This window comes from Octopus bimaculoides, chromosome 11, assembly GCF_001194135.2.
Source record: "Octopus bimaculoides isolate UCB-OBI-ISO-001 chromosome 11, ASM119413v2, whole genome shotgun sequence".
NCBI lineage: Eukaryota > Metazoa > Mollusca > Cephalopoda > Octopoda > Octopodidae > Octopus > Octopus bimaculoides.
This window is the reverse complement of record NC_068991.1, coordinates 76,922,645-76,930,144: the sequence shown is the minus strand read 5'-3', so window position 1 is coordinate 76,930,144 and position 7,500 is coordinate 76,922,645. Positions and strand designations below refer to the sequence as shown.

The 7,500-nt window shown below is 35.2% G+C and overlaps 1 long non-coding RNA gene across 1 annotated transcript in view; it reads left to right on the top strand.

Annotated features, from left to right (window-relative positions):
- The window catches only part of LOC128249039 (uncharacterized), an 11,279-nt gene extending 3,811 nt beyond the window's left edge, over window positions 1-7,468 (top strand). The window contains exon 3 of the long non-coding RNA XR_008265139.1: window positions 4,396-7,468. This is a non-coding gene — a long non-coding RNA (uncharacterized LOC128249039). The remainder of the gene's footprint in view (window positions 1-4,395) is intronic.
- Window positions 7,469-7,500: the final 32 nt, after the last annotated feature.

Sequence of the window (7,500 nt, the reverse complement as noted above, 5' to 3'; positions counted from 1 at the left end):
TGGGAGATCTTTATTCAACGATAGTTAGAACATACAGATCCGGAAAAATTACCATTTTATTTATTTATTTTATTATTATTTTTTTTGGTGCACCAGATAATTTCCGACTCTATTGGAGCGGAATGCCTTTTCATTTTCTTATGCCGATTTCCACTGAAATCCATGGGTTCGTTGTAGGGATCATAAACTGAAAGATCATCCATGAGTTTGAACATTTGTCATTGAACAGACGCATGATCATATATTCCAACCTTGACAATCTTTACATTATTTTCTACATTTGGCAGATATTTTGTCCTCATCTTGTTTGTTGTTAACACAACGTTTTGGCTGATATATCCTCCAGCTTTCATCAGGTGTCTTGGGGAAATTTCGAACCTGGGTTCTCATTTCTAAGGTATTTTTCAATGTTGTTATTATTATTATTATTATTATTATTATTATTATGATTATTATTATTATTATTATTCAGGTCACTGCCTGGAATCGAACTTAGAATCTTGGGGTTAGTAGCTCGCACTCTTAACCACTATGCCATATGCCTGTAGGCATAGTGGTTAAGAGTGCGGGTTACTAACCCCAAGATTCCGAGTTCGATTCCAAGCAGTGACCTGAATAATAATAACAACATTGAAAAATACCTTAGGAATGAGAACTGAGGTTCGAAATTTCCCCAAGACACCTGAAGAAGGCTGGAGGATGTATCAGCCGAAATGTTGTGTTAACAACAAACAAGATGAGGATAAATATCCATCAAATGTAGAAAATAATGTAAATAATGTACATAATTCCTCATCTCTTAAATATAGAACTTGACAATCTTGTCTATAATTTCTGTTAAAGATTATTTAAAATTATGGCTAATATTTACATCTTGACCTGGAAATGAAAATCCAAAAAATACATTAACCATTACTACATACCCAATGTCCTTCACTGGCTTGTTTTAATATGTGCTATTTGAGGGAAATTTGGTTGCTATTTCTAGCGGTTCGAACAACCGTATGGCTCCTAAGTTATACTTTGTTGTCTTTGATGTCTACAGATGACCAGATAGAAAAATCAAATCCATATTGGATGCCATAAAACTGATATATGACTCAACAATTAACCTGATAATTCACCATTCTGACCAAGAATAGAGTAACTTTCATTGGCTTACCTTCGTAACTGGGTCTTTCAACAGGTATTTACTGTGGGATAAATGAAGATTATTTCCAAGAGAGACATCACTTCCCTTCTTCAATGCAGAAATGGGGTGGATTCTAAATCTGTCTCCTGATAATTATCGGTTAGAGCTTGATTGTTCTCTCATGAGGTCACTGATAATTAACTGGATATTGCCAGACTCATTCGTTATCCTTTGTAATTGATGCGAGGGAGGCTTACCTTTGTAATGCCGTTCAAATGTCTTCCTTTTCTCTGAAGTTACTGGCATGAAAAGCTACTTTATATTTATATATATATATCGTTCATCTTCTTCTTCGGATTTCCATATTCTATTTGAAGCATTTCAGTCGCCTCTTCCACACATGAAAACTTGTCTTTCATAAACGGATTACATAAATGTCTAAATGTCTGAGATTCTTAATACGATTATAAATTTTTCAAACTATTAACTTCATAGAGTCAGATGAAAATTCGTGTAGGTGTTTTATGTATATATGTTAAAACAGAATTCGTTTCTTTGAAAGATGAAGCTAATTAACAATCCGAAAAGTTATAATCGGATTATATTATATCTGGATTTCTCCATCATTAATATCAGATTTTATACTCCAAACTTCCCCACTTCCTTTTACCTGGACAGGTGACAGAATAGCGGTTCACATTTTCACAATTGCCGATATCGCTGGAGAGAGTCTTATTATTTTTACCATTACTAATTTGTTTGCCAATATATAAATGAGTTTGAACATGATGTAACATGGGTGTCTTTCCGTTTTCGAAATTACACATTTTCTTTAACTCACTGTCCAATATGGCAGAGATTTTAAAGGTCTGTTTGAATTATATTTCAACGGATCTCAGTTCTTTACCATTTTATGATATTTTTCTTTCTTTCTTGAACACCAGAAAACGTGACGATAACTGTCTTTGTCATTTTAAGTTCATGAAACATGTTAAATTTGTTCGTTTACTCAGTTCATCTTTTTCTTCTTTTCAATCCTTCTCTACTGCTTCATCCTTGCATGTTTTTGTCGTCTATATCCCTCTCTGCTACTTGATGTCCACGTTTCTTTTCTCCATCCTTCTCTATTGCTTCGGCATTCTGTTTTTCTTTGCTATGTTCTTTGACGTTGCTTCCAGCACAACTTCTTTGCTGCCATTCTGAAAGCAAGCTGTCGAGCGAAGTTTGTTTCTTGCCATATTCAAAACATATTTCTTATAAACCGCTTCTTAAAATTTTTCACTGATATATATTTTTTATTTGTTCACTTCCAATTTTCATTGAGTTTTATTTTAAAGAAATTCACAGAAGTTGAGAAATTGGTGTGTGACGTTCACGCAATGCAAAAGCAAAAGGTTCAAATAGGAAAAGAAATTTAGCCGCAGACTCTTATTCGTATCCAAGCTAGTTGTGTCCTCATCTATTATCAGCAGTCTTATTTATTTTCATTGTCCTCATTTCCTTAATTATAGAGGAAATCCTGCTTTTAAAACAATAAACTGTCGATTTATTTTTATTGAACATGAAGTCTTTCAATCTGATAGCTGTAGAAATTTAGTTACATCCTGTTTATAATATGTGTGTGGTTTCTCACATTGGTAAAAAGTTACCAATTTGTAGAAGAGGAATATTGATTGTATGTATTGAGCAGATACCGGAGGAGTGAAAACAATCATGACCTCAGAGGGTTGGAATTGAAAAAGTGGAGACGCGAAAATTTAGTGCAAAATGGTGGATGGCTTTCTTAGTTACATTCGGCTTAACACCTGTTAAAGTTCTTTTACTTTTGAACTTCCGACCAGATTTATACTTTGATTTTCAGTGAGCCCCAGAAAGGAAGAAAACTTCTAAATCCATTTTCTTTGACTTGTCTCACTCTTTCTCTGTAAACTTATCACAGGAATTTTCTTAAGAAACAAAGTTTAATCATAATTGTTATGTAAACTAAAGTTTCCTTCACGCTACTAACTCAGTATTATATTATCATTTATTTCTAGTGCATAAGCTTTTTCCGGTTCAGTGGAGTAAATACCACAAAGATAGAGAAAAATATCATCCTAATATTAAAAGAAAAACACTTGCTTTTTGTACCCATTGACTCACTGGGAAATCCTAGACAGACGTACAGAAACATTTTTGGTTTTTACAGGGGGGGGGGCCCTTCCTATCGCTGGTCACTTAACAATATGAGGGTGGGCTGAGGGTTCATAGTTAAATTCTGAAAACAACAAACATGTTTCAGCCTTATTACACCTTCTCAGCAAAGAATATTCTCCACAGTTTGCCAAACTAAGAGTAATCACTAGAAATATAAACAGAAATAGTAGGAATGGTAATGACACTGGTTATGTGTATTTGCAATTATTCAAATAACTTTGGAGATAGTTCAGCATACTAAATACAGATATTGCAGGGTCTCATGTAACATAGTGAATTGAAAATATTCCATTGACTCAGTAAACAATGAGGTGAAAAAAAAAAAGGAGAGGGAATTCTTTAATCCAATCCAGTGCATTCTTATATCAGAAATTAGCATGTGATTTGAAGAAAATTTGGGTACCATTTCTTGCTATTCAGGTGACCATGTACAGGCTTCCATAGTTTACAGTATGTGATAGTTTGGTGATTTGGTGACAATGGTGATTGTGATGATACTGGTGTTGAAGAAAATCTTGACTGATTTTTGAAGAATGCCTTTGGGAACTTGTGATGTTTATGCATTTCCTATTATGATAACAACAGCACTGATTGACAATCATGATAATGACAAGGATGGTGATGATGAAACCGATGCCAGTGGTGATATTGCCAATAGTTTCCTTCACCTAAAGAAGCAAAATTGGAAACCAAAATTGAAAGAGAGAAAGAATCATAATAAAAAAAAAGAAATAGAGAGATAATAGTTTCAAATTACAGGACTGTTATCGTCTGATGAAGAAGGTCAGTGATCTTGTGACTTTTATTTAACTGGTCTTCATTTCCTCCACCCACCTCTCCCATTTTCTCCCATCACCCCAGTCAATTATGTTCCTTTGATGTTATAAAGCTGCTGCATGATGACGACTGAATGGAACACATATGTGTGCATGCGTACGAGTATGGATGTATACGTGTGTAGTGTATATATCGAGATTGTTCTTCAGATTTAATCTCATGGTCTGACTGTCTTCTTGATTCAAAGTGGCATCTTAATGATTTCGGTGTTTTCTTTCTTTCTTTTACAGACATGAAGTCTCAGCTTTATTGGACTTAGATGAAATTGAGAAGTTGTGATGATCATGCATTTTCAGTTACATTAATGAGTGGTATCAGTGAAACTGGATTCGACTCTGATTGGAATTTGAAACCAACTTATAGTATGAATTTTTGAGTATGTTATAAATCCCTATTGTAAAACCATGTATTTTATAAAGAACTTACGAACCAATGCTCCACGATTTAACTTCTATATCAGGGAAGAGCATCTTTTGTTTTCTTTACATTTGCTCATGGTCCACAAGTGTATTATACCATACAAAAATATCACACTCTGCCAAACGTATCCAGCATCCTTTCTTGACTCTTTGTCCATATTCTCTCTTATACTCACCTTCTTGTATCTTGTATCTATGATACCTTGCACCACCATCATTGACATCTTCCCAGCTCCTCCCAGCCACCAATATATAATGCAAGGTAATCGTGTGTCTTCTCTACAGCAAAATACTTGTGTTTGTCCTTCTGTCATAGTTTAGCCCTTCAATACTTGGCATTAAGCAACCTCCCTCTCTACTACAACCTCATTCGGATGAAGGGGTCTTTTGTTTTGTTTTGTTAGTTATTTGGTGATCTCCCTGGGACTGGTGTTTCAAAAAAGGTACCTGGCACATTCTGTAAAGTGGTTGGCATTAGGAAGCACATTCAGCTGTAAAAATCATGTCAAAACAGACATTGGAGCTCAACACAGTCCTCTAGCTCATTGGAACTTGCTTAGCTGTCCAACCCATGCCAGCATGGATAACAGATATCATATGATGACAATGATGGTTCCCCCAGCCCCTTGTCTTTCATTGGCAATGCTAATATGAGTAAAAAAAACATCATAATGCAAGTGACTATCTAAAAGCCATCAATGGTTCAATAATCCACAAACATTAAATTTCAGAATTTTTTATAAAAGTGCAATGCCACAGAGAACACCTCAGTAGCCACTTGATTTATGTGCTCACTTGACCTGCAAAAAATAGCAGCTAAATTTCTCTCAAACCTCTATGTATTCAAACAACATGACAATGATGGTGAAAATAAGTACCTCCATGTCTTAGACTTGATGGAAACCACAATCCAAATTTTGGTGAGGCCACAATCATTCTCCAGATTTTAAGCCATTCTTCAAGTTCTTCAAGCTCTTTCAGAGGTGATGGCAGAGGAAAGTGGTTCCTCACTTGCTACTCTAAAAGGCACCATAAATATTCTATTATATTGAGATCCAGTAATTGTGTAAGGGCAATCTATCTGTGCTCTTCGAACCAGTTTTAAATAGCCTTTGCCATGTGAACTGGTGTCCAAACACATCATTGTTAGTTAACAAAACAACTGAACTTCTATGCAGTTACTCAACCTGCTAGAATTAAGAACTAAATCTCCCTCAAATCTATTCTCTTACAAAAGATCTATTCTCTTATAAAAAAATCTATTCTCTAATAAAAAAAAAAATTTTTTAACTGGCCATATCCAGCCCAAATATTCTACTTGTTTTTTTTTGTTCAAACTGGCCAGATCTGGCCTCTCACACCCTACCCTACAATGTCATTCTGAAGATAAATAATCATATCATTGAAATCTCAAAGCTATGAGATAATGCAGGATTATGTCAAAATAATGTGAATAAATAAGGATTACATTTGACAGAGGAATCTGAATGTTAACGAATAACATTAGATAATGTGGTCTTAGAAGTACTGCCTGAAATAAAAATGACAAGATGTTTGCTGCTTGTACAACTTAGCTCATAGAACTGCTTGGTCAGAGTTGACCTGTAGGGTAGTCAATGACAACATTATTATTACTGTTTATAATGATAGGCTGTATTTCAGCAGTGTGGAATGGGTCATTATCAGCAGTTGCTTCCTTGATGTCTTGTACATAATAATACATCTAACATCAGACAGATCACCAGTGCAGTGACTGGTTGTTGTTGTTGTTGTTGTTGTTGTTGTTTAACTGCAAGTCTGCTCTGAGCATGTAGTCCTGAGAACAAAGGTTTTCCAAAATACAACCATTTTGTTTTTGTCTGTTAATATTTTTCACATATCTGTGACTACACTGTGAAATGTTCTGTATTTTTTTTTTGTTTTTTTTTTACACCTTCGACATCAGAGGGAGTTAACTGTTGTTTCTAGTAACTCAAATGACTGCATAGAGCAACAGTGGCTAAACTTCACTTCCCAAGCTAATACTGGGTTTTGGTGTTATTTTTCCTAAAGCTGCTTTTACATCCTACAAGCCGGATTTTAAAGTATTAACTGCAAAATAAAGATTTAATAAACGCCTTCAGTGAGCAGATATATATCAATCCACTATAGCAAGTAAATCTACACAGCTTTATTTTCTCAGATTTATAAATATAATTTTTAAAATATGTATTGCAGCTCTTGAAGGAAAAATTATCATACATGTTTCTTCTTATCAAACAACTTGGCCATCCCTGGCTGAGAGTCTCCTTTTACTAATAGTTAGAAGTGCAAAATATTATATGTTGTAACAAATATAACTTCCATCATCTTAACATTCTACTTTTCCATGCTTGCATGACTCAGGCAGAATTTGTTGAGGCAGGTTTTCTACAGTGAAATGTCCTTCCTGCCACCAAACTTCATCTATTTTCCTTATGGTCTGACATATTTTCAGGGCAAGAGATCGGAAGCAAACAGCATTGTTTGTTCAATGGTGGTGCTTGTCGTGGCCGTCACACAATGTCAAGACAGAGACATGCACACATCAGGAGTGAATTTGGTTGACGGAAATTGTGTGGAATCCCATTGTATGTGTGTCTTTGTGTTAGTCTCCAACTACCACGTGACAATTGGTTTTGGTTTGTTAACATCCACATTACTAAGCAGTTCAGCAAAAGAGACTCATAAAATAAATACCAGACTTATAAATAAGGCACATGAGTGGCTGTGCAGTAAGAAGCTTGCATCCCAACTTCATGGTTCCGGGTTCAGTCCCACTGTGTGGCACCCTGGGCAAGTGTCTTCTACTATAGCCTCAGGCCGACCAAAGCCTTGTGAGTGGATTTGGTAGATGGAAACTGAAAGAAACCTGTTGGATATATATATATATATATA